Consider the following 18,446-nt stretch of genomic DNA (forward strand, 5'->3'; position numbering starts at 1 on the left):
CACACTCTACTAAACACAACTCAACTTTAAACTGAAAAAGTTGACTACCCCATTATTATGACAAAATCAACAACAACTTGCATTTACATGGTGCTTTTAATGCAAGAAAATGTCTAAAGGCACTTGGCATGAACACGAGGCAAAAATTGACACCGACTGAGTCAAACAAGATATTAGGATGATGATTTAAAGCTTTTGTCAAAAAGGTAAGTTTTAAGAAGCATTTTAAAAAGGAGTGAGGTGGAAACAGGGATGTTTTGGAAGGGAACCAAAAGACATGACCATCAATGGTGCAAGTCATACAAGAGTCTAGAGTTAAGGACACAAAAGTTCTTGGGAGATTGTAGAGTTGAATTAGGTTACAGGGATAGAGAGGGATGAGGTTATACAGAGATTTGAACACGAGGATGATACTTTTAAATAATGCACTGGTGGATCAGAAGCCAATGGAAGTTAGCAAGCAGAGGGGTGATGAGAGTGAGAGAGATTTGGTAAGGGTTAAAATATAGGCAACACACTTTAGGATAAGCTCAAGCTTATGAACCCTGATAGATGGGAGGCCGGCCAGGAATACATAGGTATATTTAAGACTGGAGATAACAAAGCATGGATAAGATTATATTAGAAATATCATTAACTGTTAGCGGCCACTGAATAGCACTCCATGCTTTTGAGATTGAATGTACAGATCGGTTTTCCCCCACTCAACAGTAATTAAGTGTGCAGCATGCCTGCATGTTCACATCACCATTAACTGCATACTGCACCAGTGAGGACAGTACCAATCAGAAGAGTCAATTATTGCAACTCTGCCATTGCTGAACAGGCGGATTCATAAAAAAGTAAAACAATGAGAAGATAAAGCTGCATTATACCATGGAAATGAAATCTTTGTAAGAACACATTTTTTTAAATGACACAGGTATTTCAAATTTAAGCTGTGAATAGGAGTTAATTAACTCAAATGCCTGTGTGGAAAAGTCTGGGGAAAACCATTATACAGGCTGTTCAACTCTTGCAGTTCTCATTCCACAGCAGTTACAGGGGCGCCAATGGTCTGGTTGAACTCTATGAACCTCAGATAGCATTAAGCAATGACCATGTTACCTAGCCTGGTGAATTTTGTTTGAGAGGCACAACACAGTCTAAAACTATAAGTTGTAGATACATCCCTATATATTATCTCATCGCTCCCAACTTCAGTGAACTCACCTTGTTATCCTTATTTCTAACTGTACAGCCAGGAATGGATGCCCAAATAATAGAAATTTCAGCACCGAAGTAGGAGCCTATACAGTCAATGTCAGAGTGTGCTCCACCTTGAAACTACCCATTCCTTTGCTTTTTTCTTCAAGGTTTTAGAAGCCATGATTGAGTCAGTTTCAATAGCAGCTGTAAATACACATTGCATATTCTGATACCCTTTGTACGAAAACATTTTTCTAACCTCTCCAATTCTATTATTAATCATAACCTTGTGCTCTTTCTTACCAATTTACTATCTAATGGAAATAATCTTTTACTATTTTCCAACTGAAACCATTTCAATGTTTTTAATCATTCTATTAAATCTCCCATAACATTCTTAACACAAACAAATACTAGTTTTGTAATTCTCTCATCTTGACTAAACCACCTGAAATCATCCTGACATTATACTGGTGAGGGAATCCAAATAAATACTTTTCCATAGCTTCGATATCCTTTCTATAATAGGTATCCAAGCAATGCATGATCCTTCATTCATGATACTGTAAAACACTATCTACCTAAATAGGTAATTAAGAAATGTAAATGAAGCCAGTAATTGAAATTATTAATGTATATGACTTTGTCCAATTATAGTTTATGACATTAAAGTCCTGCTGTATGCAAAATGAAACCAACGTGAAAACTGTATCTTTTTTTTGCTTCCATTACAAGCGCCAAAGAAATTTAGATCTATCATTTCAACTTTGAATGCAGAGTTTGAAAAACAATTTTAAAACAATAAGATTTGCTGAACCTGCCAAGTATACCTGAAGGCTGTCCGGCATGTGCTACGAAAAGGGGGCCAGTAACGTACGAGTCTCCATACCGTGCAGTATTCTTTGAGTTTGTGAAAACACCTAAAAACCTAGCATACCTGAGCTGCAGTTTATACATCTTAACCCACTCTCCTTATGAGATAGCCATGTAACTTGACCGAACAAAATAGCATCATACGTAAGATAAATAAACAAAAAAAATATATATTCCAGTATATAAAACTTCATAGCCAATCACCAAACTTGTTTGATGGCAATAATGATTTACCCCACCTTGCTCCAAAATCCTAAACCGGAAAACAGTACAGGATTGGACACATATAGGTTATACCATGTTTTTGCAATAGCGTAACGAAATTAAAAGACTGGGAATTAAGCCAGAAAATAGTGATTCTTTGTTTTCTGCGTCGATACAAAGCGAACAGACCATCAAACACATTCAGTGCTGACACTCCATCCCAAAACGCTAAAAACAGAGAAGTGGACCTTCTCGCAATGAAATCATTCGAAATGATCCCTGGACTGACACACTTGTAAAGCATTCCCAAATAATGAAATGGAGGAAACTGTCTCAGTCTAGATTGCTCGCATTTACACAAAGTCAAGCAAGGAAACTCTTCAGATACGCAATACCGCTAAAGGCTCGGGTCACAAATTCACAAAACAAACGTTTCAGCAGATTTCCTATTGTCGATTGTAAAATGTTTGTTCTGGTACTGGACTACACAATCACAAGGCTTTATTTTGTTTTAAAACAGTTCACAATAATGCTGGAAACAATGTGCGTCTATCAAAATACAGAAACAGAAAATGCAGTATGTCAGTTAGGTCCCAGTTGGCAATGATGTGAAAACTCCGTCCACTGTGCACCGTTTATTTTTTAATGTACCAGCAGGAATCGTTTTGACTGAGTGTGTTGCTCCTCAACTGTTATTTGCGCGAAGATCGCGTACAGCAATTGGAATATGAACATAAGCTCAGCAGTCTATCGGTTAATTCAGCAAGTCTTACCTTTCAAAGAATCGGGGAGACCGGTTTTGGCCTCGGTTGATTGTGTTGCAAACTGAAAGGGGGGGTGGGGGCAGAATTTTTAAAATGAAATAAAACCACACGTTGAAGCCCTCGACAGGCTGCTGCTCTTATTGTCCGGCAGTGTAGTTCACGCTGCTGATGAGTGTCCACTTGAGGCTCCAGCCTGTATTGTCCGGTTGTCTGGCTCGCGCGGCTTCTCGCGCTCCCCACCAGTGTCCGGTCCCGCGCGGCTTCTCGCGCTCCCCACCAGTGTCCAGTCCCGCGCGGCTTCTCGCGCTCCCCACCAGTGTCCGGTCCCGGGGCTTCCCGCGCTCCCCACCAGTGTCCGGTCCCGCGCGGCTTCTCGCGCTCCCCACCAGTGTCCGGTCGTGCCACGGTAAAAGGGCTCAACTCCCTCTGCAATTAAAGGCAGTGAGATGGAGAAAGGTCAAGCCCTAGACAATGCGACAATCTCCACATGCAGCTTTACCCTGCCGCCCTATGTGAACATTTACAGTCTCAGATCCATCCTGGCTAGCTCCCTCACGTTTGTGCCTCTCCCTCTGACAGCTCCATCTGGCTTTCACGAACCGAATGTATTTGAATGAAGTGCAAGTGTACTGTCAGTAACATGCGCAAAGGCATTGAAAAGGACGTGTGGTTTGCAATCAACTGGCCCTCGAGTCCCCCAATGCTTATTACGTCAATCATTGTCTCCCACCTGTTTTTTTGGCAGGCCCGAGATCTATTAATATATAAACGCAAGGAATGTGCGTTGAAACCTAAAGTACCTCACGATGGATCATAATTATTAATAAAGACCATATTTGTGGTGAAATTGAAATTGACGTTGATGAAGTAAGAGAAACAATCTCCCAAAATTAAATTATTGGAGTACCATTTTCGCCCAATGTAGCTTTTTCACGCTAGTGATGCGTGTAAGAAAGCTTCAGGAAGAGGTAAGATATTTTACAAAAGCTCATTAATTTGTACGCTTGTAACTTTATCATTCTCCTGTGCCCTATGCCAAAGAGCAAACATACTGACACTTTTTAGGTAACTAAAATTCAGAAGGCTGCCTACATTGTTGATATTCAGAAGTGCCATTAAACCTTTTTTTAAAAAAATGAAGTATGCTTTCAAAAGTGTCTGACTAATCTTTTTACTAATTTCTGTAAAATAACTATACTTTTTTTAAAAAGTTTATTGGATGTGAAACACTTTGGGATGTCCTATACCAATAATACAAGTTCTTTCTTTATCATATAATGTGATACACTTGTGGTACACTTGCACTTCATTCAAATACACGTGATAATGTGAATGGTGTCATGATATTCTAGCAATTACTCTCTAAGAAAAAAATTTAAAAATTAACGAGCTCTTTATAGAAGAGCTTGCATTTAACTAGAATCATGCACAACTTGAAGATGTCCCAATGCACTTCACAACCAATGAATGACTTTTGAAGTGTGGTCACTGTTGTCATCTAAATACCAGAATCAGTTTGCACACAAGGTCCTGCAGAAAACAATAAGATAAATGGGCAGATAATCTGTTTTTCAGTGATGCTGCTAGAAGGATACATGTTGGCCAGGACACCAGAAATTCTCAGCTCTTCTTCAAATAGTGTCATGGGACCTTTTACATCCAGCAGATGAGGCAGATGGTCTCAGCTTAACAGTTCATTCAAAGTTAGTAACCTCTAACAGTGCAACATAGCTTCGGTACTACACTGAAGTGTCAGTTTAAATTATGTGCTCAAATCACTGGAGTGGGGTGGGCCCCATGACCCATGTTCTATCTCTGAGGCTGGTGTCTATTAATTATTTTTATTTGTGCATGCCTGGAGAGGTCTGCTTTGGAAGCAACAAATTTGTTTTCTATCTTACCCGCAATATGATTCTGGATTATTTACATCTCATTTCAATTCTCATCACACTGGCCAGCTCTATTTATATTACAGCGAGTGCCAAATTACCAAAACACTCAGACTGCTCCGGGACAGTAACAAAACCGACAATGACATTCACATGTATGCACTGAATGCATTGCCTATGCACAACCATTCCATTCCAACTTAATTTTTAAAATTAAGATTTCAATCAAAGCAACAGTCCGGGTACTATAACTGGATTCAGTAGCCTGGACTAATAATGGTCAAGCCATCAAAAAAATTTCCATTGCTGATTCCGACTAGTTATAAAGTACATGCGTGCAGACATCAGGTGAAAAATGCATCAGGTATGACTGTGCTGCCATTAACAACAGAAATTTGTATATATGTAGTGCAATTAAAGTAGAAATAATACCCCAGGGTGCTTTATGGGACCGGGACATGGTGGGCACATGGCAATTGCCCAAGGCATTGTCTGACAGATTAAGAGCAGTGTCTATGTATTTGATGGGAAAAAAATGGCTTTAATAAGGGAAAGAGAAAAGTAAAGAGATGAAAAGATCTTGCTTGAACGGAGGACCAACCAGACACCATATTCCATTATGCTCCCTGCCCTGGCTGAACTTGTTCCTACTTTGAACAACTTCCCCTTTGACTCCATTCACTTCCCCAAAATGAAAGGTGTTGCTACGGAAACCCATACTGATCTAGCTATGTCTTCCTTTTTGTGGGATATATGGAACATTCTTTGTTCCAGTCCAACTCGAGTTCCCTCCTTCACCTCTTTTTCCAGTACATTGATTCCAGTACATTGATGACTGTATTGACACAGCTTCCTGTTCTTGCCCCAAACTGGAAAATTTCATAAACTTTGCTTCCAATTTCCAACCCTCCTGCATCTTCATATGGCCCATCTCTGACTCTCTCTTCCCATCCGCAACTTCTCTATATTTCTCAGGATGGGCTGTCAACCAATATTTGTTATAATCCCATTGACTCCCCCAGCTACTTTGATTATACTTCTTCCTACCTGTTTCCTCTAAGGACTGTATCCATTTTGTCAATTCCTCCCTCTCCATTATTCTTGTCTAATGATGCAAATTGCAGACCAATGCTTCTGATATGTCTTCCTTTTCCTCAATCAACAAAAACCCACTATCATGGTTAGCAGGGTCCACAACCATTCTGCCCTGTTTCCCACACTTCTGCCCTTACCCCTTCCCCTCCCTCTGAGAACTCTGATAGATCCTCCTTGTTCTCACCTTCCACCACACCAACCTCCAGGCTCAACAGATCATCCTCCATCATTTCCAGCACAATGCCACCACTAAACACAGCTTCTTGTTTGAGCATCCTGAGGGAACCATACCTTCCACAATAGCAAAGGGAGGATAATAAATATTTTAAAGCATATAGACTGGTAAAAGAGTGTTAAAGCAGTTAGAGTTATTATGGCCAGCTCAAAAACATGACCATCAAGCACAGGAGTATTTACTACCAATTTTCAATGGTCTCTCAAACATAGCAATTATCTTCACTTCAAATAAAATTATACTAAATTGTTCAGGACTGCCCATTATCGCCAAAAGATAAATCCAGCTTCAAGCGCATAAGAAATAGCAGCAGGAGAAGGCCATAAGATCCACCAAGTCTGCTTCACAATTCAGTAAGATCATGGCTAAACTTCTACATCAACTCCACATTCTCACCCTATTCCCATATACTTTGATACCCTTAGTATCCATAAATCTATCAATCTCCATCTTGAATATATTCATCGACTGAACATCCACAGCCCTCTGTGGTCAAGAAACCCAAATGATTCACGACCTTCAGTGAAGAAATTTCACCTAACCTCAATCCTAAATGGCTGACCCTTTGTTCTGAGACTATGACCCCTAGTTCTGGACTCCCGACCAGGAGAGACAGCCTTTCAGCATCTACCCTGTCAAACCTTCTAAGAATTTTATATGCTTCAGTGAGATTGTCTTTCATTCATTCTATAGGATTTAGTCCCATTCTACTTATTGGGCATCCGTCTTATCCCAGGAATCGATTAAATGAACATTTGCTGCACCCCGCCCAAGGCAAGTATATTCTTCCTTAAGTTGGGAGACCAAAACGGTACATGGTAATCCAGGTGTAGTCTCACCTCAGCCCTGTATAATTGCAACAATTTTACTCAAATTCCAACTCCCTCGCAATACAAGCTAACATACCATTTGCCTTCCAGTTGCTTGCTGTACCTGCATGTTAATTTTGTGCAATTCATGTACAAGAACACCCAAATCCCTCTGATTACCAACATTAGCTAGTCTCCCACCTTTTAAAAAATATTCTGCTTTTCCTTTTTTCCTACAAAAGTGGATAATTTCACACTCCTCCACATTATTCTCCATCTGTCATCTTCTTCTCCAATCAGTTAACTGGCCTCTATCCCTTTGCAGCCTCTTTACATCCTCCCCACAGCTTACTTTCCCAGCTGGCTTTGTAATGTCAGCATACTTGGTCCCCTTATCTAAGTAATTCATTTAGATTGTAAATAGTTGAGGCCCAAATATTGATCCTTGCAGCACTCCACTAGATACACCTCACCATCCTGAAAATGACCTGTTTATGCCTACTCTGTTTTCTGTCTTTTAACCAATCCTTAATCTGTGCTAATATATTCCCCCCAACCACCCCCCCCCCCCCCCCCCCCCCCCCCCCCCAATCCAATGGGACCTAATCTCATGCGACAGCCTCTTATGTGGCACCTTCTGAAAATTCAAAATGAACAACATCCACTGGATCCTTCTTATTTACCCAACTATGTTACACCCTCAAAAAACTCTTAAGGTTTCTCAAACATGATTTCCTTTCATAAAACCATATTGACTCTTCTTAATCATATTATGATTTTCCAAGTGTCCTGTAAACACGTCCTTAATTTCCATTCTACTGATGTCACACTAACTGGACCATAGAGTTCCTTGTTTTCTATTTCAGCCCTTTATTGAATAATGGGATTGCATTTGCTATCTTCCAATCCACAGGACAGTCCTAGCATCTAAAGAATTCTTAAATAGCAGAATCATTACAGCCACTATCTATGCAGCTAGCTCTTTTACAACCGTAGGGTGCAGGTCAGCAGATCCAATGGATTTTTTAGCTTTTAGTCCTATTCATTTCCCCAGTACTTTTTCTTTACTCATGTTATTCACTTTAAGTTTGCACTCTCATTCGATCCATGTACCCCACAATTTCTGGTATGTTCTTTGTGTCATCTACTGTGAAGACAGATACAAACTATTTGACCAACATCTGTGCCATTTCCTATTTCCCATAATTGTTTCTACTGTCCCAGCCTCTAAGGATCCATGTTTCCATTCACCATTTTTTTTCTTTTCATGTACTTCTAAAAGCTCTTACAATATTTCTTACATAATTCTTGCTAGGTTACTCTATTCTATTTTCCCCTTCTTTATCAATTATTTAGTCATCCTTTGCTGATGTTTTAAAACCCTCCTGATCCTCAAGCTTCCTATTCTTTTTGACAACATCATGAGCTTCTTCTAATCTAAACTATCCTTAACTTCTCTAGGTAGAAATGGTTGTACCTCTTTTCCAGTACAGTTTTTATTACTCATGGAAATGTATTGCTAATTATGCATTATTTAATTAAGTGTTTACCATTTATTATCCACCTGCATATCTTTTAATTGAATTTCCCAATCTACCTCAGCTAGATCACCCCATATATCGCTGTAATTGTTTATGTTTAAATTTAAGACTTAACTACATCAATCTCAATATGAAATTTTGTCATATTATGATCAGTGTTTGCCAGAGGATCCTTTACTACAAGATTGCTAATTAACCCAGTCTCACATGCAACTTTAAATAATGTCTCCCATGGTGCAGAGAAATTTAAGGACGAATTCCACTCCTTTGCCAACTTATGCATCTAATTTTCATTATTCTCAAAATCTCCTGGATTGTCCTAAATGTTTCAAAAAATAAATTCCATACACAAGCTATTGAAAAAGGTAGGAAAAATAAGTGGGATAGATTGTTAGTTGAGATAGGGTTGAACTGAAAGGAGAAATCTATTGTTATCAGGGTGACCAATTCAAAGGGAGAAAATTAAGGCACATTCTGGCATGGAGGTCCATATGAGTGGTGGGCTGAGTTAGAGGTTGGTGCTGCCTGAGCTGTAATAGTGGGGTTGGGGGTTGGGGCGGGAGGGGGGGGTGCGGGGGAGGGGAAGGGGAGGTGCTGCCAGGGCTGCAATGGAGGGGGATGGTTGCTTCCAATGCTGTGAGAGCATGTAAACAGGAGAACAGTGGGTGCTGCCAACACACAAAATTTAAAGGTACGAATTACAGGAAAAAGAGCATCCCAGCAGAATATAATCCAGCTATGGGACAGTGACCTCAGATATGGGTTGATCCTGTAAAGTAAGGGACAGTTGGTCACCCTGGTTGTTACAGACAGGGGAGAGATGGTAGGATGGATTTCCCCTTTTTCCCACCTCTTGACTGACCACGACAGAATGTGTTTTAGAGAAGAAGTGTTTTAACCCCTTGAGTGCTGTGACTTTTAAGAACAAACAAAAGATATGCTTTCTCATAGGTCTAAATTAAAGGAAAGAATAAACATTTATTCTCCTCAACACATAAAATGTAATCGCAACAACACACACTCCCACATTCATGCAAGACACCCACACACATACAAGAAAAGATAATCACAAAAGGTGGAGGATGCACTTAAATTTATTAAAGTAGCAAAACATAATTCCTAGTATTCATCCTCGGGATGGTAGTTGGAAATATTGCAGACCTGAGAATTCATTCTTGGTTCACTGACGACAATGGAGTTCGAAAGTTTCTGGTGATAAACTCACAGTGGCTTACAACATGCAACAGCAGCTTTCTAGCTTTTCTAATCAAAGTTGTGGTTGAACCCCTGTAATGAAGAAATAATTTGCAAGTGAAAATAATAGCCCCACTCCTTTGCCTTTGGTGAATTTCTAGGCAGGGTTCTTATTTTTTCTAGGTGAGATGTAATCTTTCTATCCCAGACTGACGGGGCTGTCCTTGTGAATTAATACTGTATCTTATTTCAAGCCAGTTTCAATCATGTGACCACAGTATCGGTGTTTCGTTGTCCACACAAATGGTTTGATGGGCTAAGCAATTGTCACACAATAGGGCATTTCAGTTATTAATAGCTTCTGAATATCTTGATTTGCTTTTTAATTCCCCACAAGGCCTGCAAGTCTAGCAGCTATACTTTTACTCTTTAATTGAAATGGAGAGGGACAGTCATTAGCACCTAGGAAGGTCACTCACATCCGAAGTGTCTTCCCAGAGACGTGCCCAGACATGACTCCACGTGTCTATACAGAAAACACAAAATAAGGTCTCTTTTCCTTATCCTGTGCTGCTTTTTAGAAGTAAAAATGTCCATCTTCATCATAAGTTCATGGACATATGACATGGGTGTAACATTGTTAAACCATTAGGCAAGGTTGAGTATTATAAAATCCTGTAATTTATAGCCCTTATTTGTTGCACCCTGACATAATGATTAATTAGGCATTCTGGGGCTCATTGTTATGAATGGAGATGTTAGCTGTTTTTTGTGCTGGAGAAGATTCATGGGGTTGATTTTACATTTGGAAATGGGGTCTGCTATTCCCCCTTCTCTCTCCCCCCCCCACCCCACCCCCCCAACCCCGTGCATGCATATTGTTTGATATTGTGGAAGTCAGGTAGGTGCCAAAATTGGCAGCCCACCCACCATTTTTAAAAAGTGAATTAGTAAGCTATTATGCTTGTTAAGCAGGCAATAGACCTGAATTTTATGCTGGCAACACCATTATGCAGTGGGTACATGTGAAAATCGTTCAGAGGAAGTCATACCAGGTATCAGGATGCATTGCAAAAGTGGATATAGATGTTCAAAACAGGTCTGTAGCTGCATTCAGCAGCAGACTCTGATGTTGAAGATGTGAGAGTTTCCTAGTAGTTTAACTTAATACTAGTTTTCAGTCTGTGTTAGGACATTTTCTCAGGGAAGTGGGCATACTGAAAGTGCTACAATCAACTTGGTGCATTTTGGCATTGGACTTTTAGATTGCTGTCCCTCATGAGAATTGTTCAATCTGAGGGAGACTGAGGTAGCAGTGATCATAATATAATTGAATTTTACATTCAGGTTGAAGGAGAGAAGAGTAGGTCCAAGACTAGTATTTTAAACCTAAATAAGGGTGATTACGAGAGCATGAAAGCAGAGGTAGCCAAACCAGACTGGCAAATTGGGTTAAGGGATAGGTCAATAGAGATACAGTGGCAGACATTTAAGGGAATATTTCAGAATACACAGAATAGATACATTCCAATGAGAAAGAAAAATTCCAAGGTGAGCACCCACCATCCGTGGTTAACTAAACAAGTTAAAGATAGTATCAAATATAAAGATAAAAAACATATAATTGCGCGAAGATGGGTGGCAGGTCAGAAGATTGGACAGAATATAACAAACATCAAAGAATTACTAAAAGATTAGGGGGGGGACAAATTTGAGTATGATAGAAAGCTAGCTAGAAATATAAAGTATGTAAATATATAGTAAGAGTTTCTATGGATAGTTAAAAGAAAGAGTTAACAAAGTGAGCATTGGCCCTGTAGAAAGTGAGTCTGGGGAATTAATAATGGTAAATAAGTAGATGGAAGATGAACTGAACAGGTGTGCTGCATTAGTCTTCACTGTAGAGGATACAAGTAACCTCCTAGAAATAGCTGCTAATCAGGAAATGGAAGGGACGGAGGAACTCAGGAAAATTACAGTCACCAGTTAAGTGACTGAGCAAATTGTTGGAGCTGCGGGTTGACAAGTCCCCGGGTCCTGATGGACTTCATCCTAGGGGCTTAAAAGAAGTGGCTAATGAGATAATTGATGCATTGGTTTTAATTTTTCAAAATTCAATAGATTCGGGGAAGGTTCCATTAGAATGGGAAATGGTGAATGTAACCCATTTATTCAAAATGGGAGGGAGACAGGTAGCAGGAAACTACAGGCCAGTTGGCTTAAAATTTGTCTTGGGAGAAATGTTAGAAGCTATTATCAAAGACGTTATAGCACTTGGAAATATCCAGGGTGATCAGGCAGAGTCAAAATGGTTTTGTGAAGGGGAAATCATGTTTAACCAACTAATTGGAGTTCTTTGAAGAAGTAACATATGCTGTGGGTAAAGGGTAACCAGGGGATATATTGTAGTTAGATTTCCAGAAGGCATTTGATAAAGCGCCATATCAAAGATTATTTTAGAAAATAAAAGCTCATGCTGTAGTGGGAACATATTGGCATGGATAGAAGATTGGCTAGCAAACAGGAAACTGAGATTAGGCAGAAAGGGTATTTTTCCGGTTGTCAAGATGTAAAGAGTGGTTGCCACAAGGATCAGTGCTGGGGCCTCAACTTTTTACAATTTATATAAATGCCGTGAATGAAAGAATCGAAATTGTGGTTGCTAAATTTGCTGATGACACAAAGATAGATAGGAAAGTAAGTTGTGAAGAGGACGTAAGGAGGCTACAAATGGATATAGATAGGTTAAGCAAGTGGACAAAAATCTGGCAAATGGAGTATAATGCAGGAAAATGTGAAATTGTCCATTTTGGCAGGAAAAGTAAAAAAAGAAGCATATTATCTAAATGGTGAAAGACTGCAGAGCTCTGAGATGCAGAAGTATCTGGGTGTCCTAGTGCATTAATTGCAAAAGGCTAGTATGCAGATACAGAAAGTAATTAGGAAAGCTAACAGAACGTTATCATTTATTGCAAGGGAAATTGAGTATTATAGAATCACAAGATAACAGAATCTTAATGGCACAGAAGGAGGCCATTCGGCCCATCATGTTTGCACTGTCTCTTCAAATGAACATTATGACCTAGGGCAGAATTTTACCCCCATCCGGGGTAGGGGTGGGGGTTGGGGGGGCGCGAGTTGAAGAGTGGGCGAATGGAGATGTACCTCCGAATGGCGCCCCCAATTGGGGGCACGCCACCATTTTACGTGGGCAGGCTATGCACTCCTTGTACAGGTGGAGGGGAATCCCTAAACCCGAGAGTGTGCTCTTTCGCGCATGTGCACGAAAGAGCACACTCATCTCCCTGAGGCTAAGTGCTGCCTCAGGGAGATCGGCTGCACATTTTAAAATATTAAAAATAGAAAAAAAATATTCCCTGACATGTTCCCTCATATGACACTGTCAGATGAGTTGGGACATGTCCATAACTTATAAAAACACTTTAATTAAATTTTTAAAAACCTACATAAAACCTCATCCCACCCGTGAGGTTTCATGCTCTTTCTAATGGCTGCCAGGGCTACCGGCCTGCCCGCCAACCTTAAGGTTGGACGGGCAGGTCCATTAATTACTTTAATGACTCTGTCAATGGCCTCAATTGACCATTGACAGGTCGGCGGGCGCACAGCTGATTTTGCTGAGCCCCCACTTACCTGAAAATTTAAATGGGGCACGGTGACGTCGGGAGTTCCGCCTGACATCACCGCGCGTCATTTTATGTGTCGGCTAGCGGGCCCCGCCCCCACTCGCTGACGGGAAAATCCTGGTCTTAGTGTCATTGCCCTGCCTTTTCCCTACCCTTGCACACTAGGTGATTATTTTGAATAGAAACAATATCCTCATGAATGCCTCAATTGAGCCTACCTCCAGTATGTTTCCAGGCAGTGCATTCCAGACCTGAACCACTCATTATGTGAAGAAGTTTTTTCTCACATCTCACTTGCTTCTTTTGCAAATCACTTTTAATCTGTGCCCTCTCCTTCTTGATCCTTTTACGAGCGGGAACATCATCTCCTTATCGACTCTGTCCAGCCCCCTCATTTTGATTTTGAACATCTCTAACAAATCTCCTCACAGCCTTCCTCTCTCCAAGGAGAACGGTCCCAACCTCTCCAATCTATCCTCATTGCTGAATGACTGCTCCTAATTCATATGTTCGTATTTTTGTATGTCATGTCTGGATTTCCAAAGTTGCAAGATGTCATTGGTTGCACACATGTGGCAATAAAAGCTCCATCTGGACAGCCAGGGCATTTGTCAAAGGAAAGGATAAAATTCCATCAATGTGCAGATTGTGTATGATCATAGACAAAGCATATTGCAGGTGTGTGTACGGTATACAGGGAGCAGTCATGATGCATACATACTTAGGCACTTCCAGGTGCCAGGGATATTCAGTGGTCTGGATCCTTTGGATGGCTGGCTTGTGGGAAATAAAGGATGACTTCTCAAGGAATGGCTAATGAACCCAGTTAGAAATCCATATACAGAGCTTGATAGAAGGAATAATGACAGCCACACATCCACTGGGGCCATAATTGAGTAGACCATTGGTCTGCTCAAAATGTGCTCTAGATGTTTGCACCAATCCAGTGGTGCTCTGCAATATGCTTCCGCTGGAGTCACACTCATGGTTGTGGTCTGCTGTGCCTTGCAGAACCTGGGCCTTCAGCGAGCGGAAGTACTGGAAGAGGAGAATCTGATGGAGAGAGCCAAATGCTCAGAGAGTGTGTCAGATGATGAAGAGGATGAGCCATGCCAGCCAGCTGCGCAAGCTTTTGATGCCCAAGAGATGTGAGATTCTCTAATACTGTGAAGATTCCACTAGCTCTGTGTCATTTGCTCAACTATAACATCTTGGCTGCACGCACCTTTTTCTTATATCTCTCATGCATGAACGCCAGGGCCGTCAGTGCTTTTGCCAATGTTGAGTTACCAGATGAGGCTCATCAGAGGGACCCACATGAGCAAAAATTTCCTTGTCAGCATGCAGTCAATCCAAATCAAAACCATCACATCACACTCATAAAACACAAATGAGCCAAAGCATCAAGTGAAAAGAACAATTATGTAACAACAAAATGAATCAACAATTTTCATAATTCTCAGTACTGAACAGTCACCCTTATGACCTATAAGTGACTAAGGTGTTTTCTTGAAATGTTTACGGTGCTAAGGTGCGGTGTTCCCCGCTCAGTACAAACTATGCTGGTGACAGGCTGTTGACCCTTATGCCCTGTTGCCTGGGATGACTTTGGCGGCTATTCTCTGGTCACCTGAGGCTGTGAGGAGCACTGACCTGGTGGGAGTCTCCTGCACAGTGTCAGGGGGCTCACCTATTGCTTCATCACGCTGAGGCACTAGTGTCAATGGCAGAGGGATGGAGGAAAGGCTGTCACCATCAGAAACACCGTGAGAGCTGCTCGCCCAATCCTGACAACAGCTGCTCATCCGCCACCATAAGGTTCATTTGGCCCTCCCTGCTTTCCTGAAAGGAACTAGGCTTGAGGGGCCAAGTGGATGTGACTCCATGCTCCTCCTCCCTCTATCACACTTTTTTTGGACTCTGGAGCTCAGAGAAAAGGCAATGGAGTGCAGATCAGAATGCATACCCAGTTTCCCATCAGTGAGCTGCTTGGTTTGGCCCTCCATGACAGTCACCATTCTCTCAATGGGGGAAGCCGTGCATTCTGAAGAGCAGGTGATCGCATCACTCATAGCCTGCATGGACTCCTGCATGTCCATGCAAGTGCAGACAACCACTCTGGAATCTCTGCCACATCTTCAAGCACCTTATGCTGTGCATCCAGCATCTGGCACCTCAAGGACAACTCCAGAGGTTTGTCTTTAGCCTGTGGCTCAGTATCTAGGTTGCCTCCAACACTCCTCTGACTGCCAGAGGCCTGCTCTATCCTAGTCTCCAATAGCTGGTCTTGCGATTGTGATCTCGCACCAGTGTGTGGACCCCTTAGAATAGACTCGCACATACCTAGCAAGGTACATTATCTGCACTGGTGCTAGGTGTGGAGCAAGGATATAATGTTGCACACTCTGAAGCTTCCTCCTCCTCTTCCGAGACTAACATTGGTTTCTCAGGATTAGCTGCAGTTTCTGATGTTTTATTTGTGGGGGAAACAAATAAGGAGAATGAAGGGCACCCTCACCATTTGGGGTGATTTCAGAGAGACACATTTCCTAAAAACACACTCTCACAACATGGGGATATAGTAACCAGGCCTTGAATTTTAGGCCCTTCAACATTGAAGCATAGGTTCCTCCCCAAATTCGGAAAGCCTCCAAGATCAAAAGCCATCAAAGCCACCACCTAGCCACCTTCCCCATTTTCCATCACCGCTCCCCTACCAAACACCTTGGTCCCCATGAACTTCCTTCGGCAGTGTTTGTAGGAGCTATGCGCCCTTGGAATCTCACCACCTCGGGGCCTTCCTCCAACTTCATCTCGTTCAATGGTGCGACTCCACTGATTTGCTGAAAGCTCCAGCACTTCCTCCTCTATATGAGTGTAAAAGGGCCATGCTGGCCTGACCATCTCCAGTCCTTGATCGTCCCTAAGGCGTTATGTGCCCTCTTCACCTGCAAATAAAAATGGACATTGTAAAGAATATGCCGTGCTATAATCATGCTTTCAAATATATGGCCAACATGGCCTTTTGCAGCGGTCAACAATTCTTAATGATCCTTGCGAACTAGCAGGTGATGCAGTTAATAAGCAACACCACGCCCCTCCCTCCTGCCCCATGCAGAGTGGTATTTCTGCTTCATGCCACCTTGTGCACTTGGCCAAGATGCTGGGCAACCTTACAATTGATACACATTACACCTTCACACCCTTCCATAAAGGTCCATCTCCGAATTGGTTACACATTCATCCTGGCAGATCATAAGAGCTCATTCAGCTTCTTACGGCACTGTAACCAAGTTCTTTGGGTGGTCCTGCGGCTGCCGATCTCCTCTGCGACTTCCATCCATCTGCTGCTGCTCCAAAAGCTCAAAGGATTTCCGTTTCCTGACTCTAAACTTCAGTCTGAAAACCACTAATTATGGTGCAGCAACCACAAATCCATGCCATGACGCCTTTAAATGGGTGCCCATGACTGACATCTAGTTCATGACCTACCCCCTTTCTCCCCAGACATCCCACTTTGGAGGCCCAATTGAGCAAGCTAACCATCTTCCCTTTCCTAGATGGCTGGTTTCCCAATGGGTGGTCATTAATGGGCCTCAAGATGCTTTATTCAGCGTCTTTGACAGATGGGGGGAGTCGGTAAAATGCACACTTCTGGGTCAGACTCCTGCCCGCCGCTGAGAAGCGTAAAATTCACCCAATTGTATCAGTTCAGCCATATGGACGAAAAGAAGCTGACAGATCCTGTAGGACTTCCCATAACAAGCATGTAAAATGCTTAATTACTTGTGAAATTTGTGTAAAAGTACTTGTCAGGCTATTTCACCTGGTTCTGTACTAACATCAAAGGTAGGGCATAACTTGCAGATTTGTGGGCTATCTTAATGTTGAAATTGTGCTGCAGTAAAATACAAGCTTTAAGTTGGTAATTAAGCACAGCTGTCCCCAATTGGGGAAGGATGAGGGAATCATTGCAAGAGTATATAAACCAGTTCACTCTGGGTGCCTAGAGGAACTGGGAGAGTTTGTGATTTTACTTTGCTGCCTTGGGAATAAGTCTGTTTTAAGTACAGGCTAGCTTCAGACTCATTCTTTCTCAACATATAATTATTGGAATTAACAGGGTAATCTTGATTTAGTGTGAGATAGCTCTGTTCTGGAATGGTCCTTCTATCCTGGACTCCAGACATGAGACTTTGTTAGTAGACAGACTATAGACATACTCTGGTATCTGCTTAATACTTGTTTATTAGCACTGCATCTAGACTGGTTATGGGGTAGGCATGTTGTTCCCAGGCATGATTCCAGCCTCTCTCTCTCAAGAGAGAGTCTAACACAAATGTTGTCAGTGGTACATCATCATCTACATCATACATTGGCAAATCCCATTTGTTAAACCTTTATACTAAACCTCTTCCCAAATATACTATCCTATTTTCAACAAAAGCATATCTTTTAACTATTTACATTGTAATTCTGTAACTCCCTTTTGAAACTACAGATTTTACCCAACTCCAACTCCTACTCTTCCCCTCCCCAAGCCACAGTCCTGGAGGATTCAATCTCCCACAGTATTCTCAGCCCATAGAGAAGATGCCTTGGAGGCCTGAGGGCTTTCTTCTGTGTCTGGAAGGACATCACTATCCATAGAATAGGACAGCACTGTTGTGAGCATTGCTGGGAAGCCATCTGTATAGGTTGTAGGATGGCTGTTCTGCATGGGCAAAGAAGAATTTTCAATGAAAGACTGATCCAAGAGAGAAGACTGAAGAGAATTGACCTTACAACCTTCTGGGATTAGAAGAGAAGAACTCAGGATTCTCTGAAGAATTTGTTGAACCCTCGAAGCACATAGGGAAAGAGCTTCAGAAGAGGAATGATCTTCAACTCCAGGGAAGATTATCACAGCTGTATCATCCACAGCTGTATTGATGACTGAAAAGGCATCTGAGATTGAAGATCTGAGATTTCAATGAACAATAGACAACGAAGAAAAAAAAATGACCA

The 18,446-nt window shown here is 41.6% G+C and overlaps 1 protein-coding gene across 2 annotated transcripts in view; it reads right to left on the minus strand.

Moving 5' to 3' along the window:
* pde4ba (phosphodiesterase 4B, cAMP-specific a) overlaps nt 1-3,307 on the minus strand; it is a 738,960-nt gene extending 735,653 nt beyond the window's left edge. For both annotated transcript variants that reach the window (XM_078561296.1, XM_078561297.1), the window contains exon 1: nt 3,039-3,307. The gene's annotated coding sequence lies outside the window, so the exon portion shown is untranslated. The remainder of the gene's footprint in view (nt 1-3,038) is intronic.
* Between the last annotated feature and the right edge of the window lie 15,139 nt (nt 3,308-18,446).

Source organism: Cetorhinus maximus, chromosome 17 (genome assembly GCF_964194155.1).
Source record: "Cetorhinus maximus chromosome 17, sCetMax3.hap1.1, whole genome shotgun sequence".
Lineage (NCBI taxonomy): Eukaryota > Metazoa > Chordata > Chondrichthyes > Lamniformes > Cetorhinidae > Cetorhinus > Cetorhinus maximus.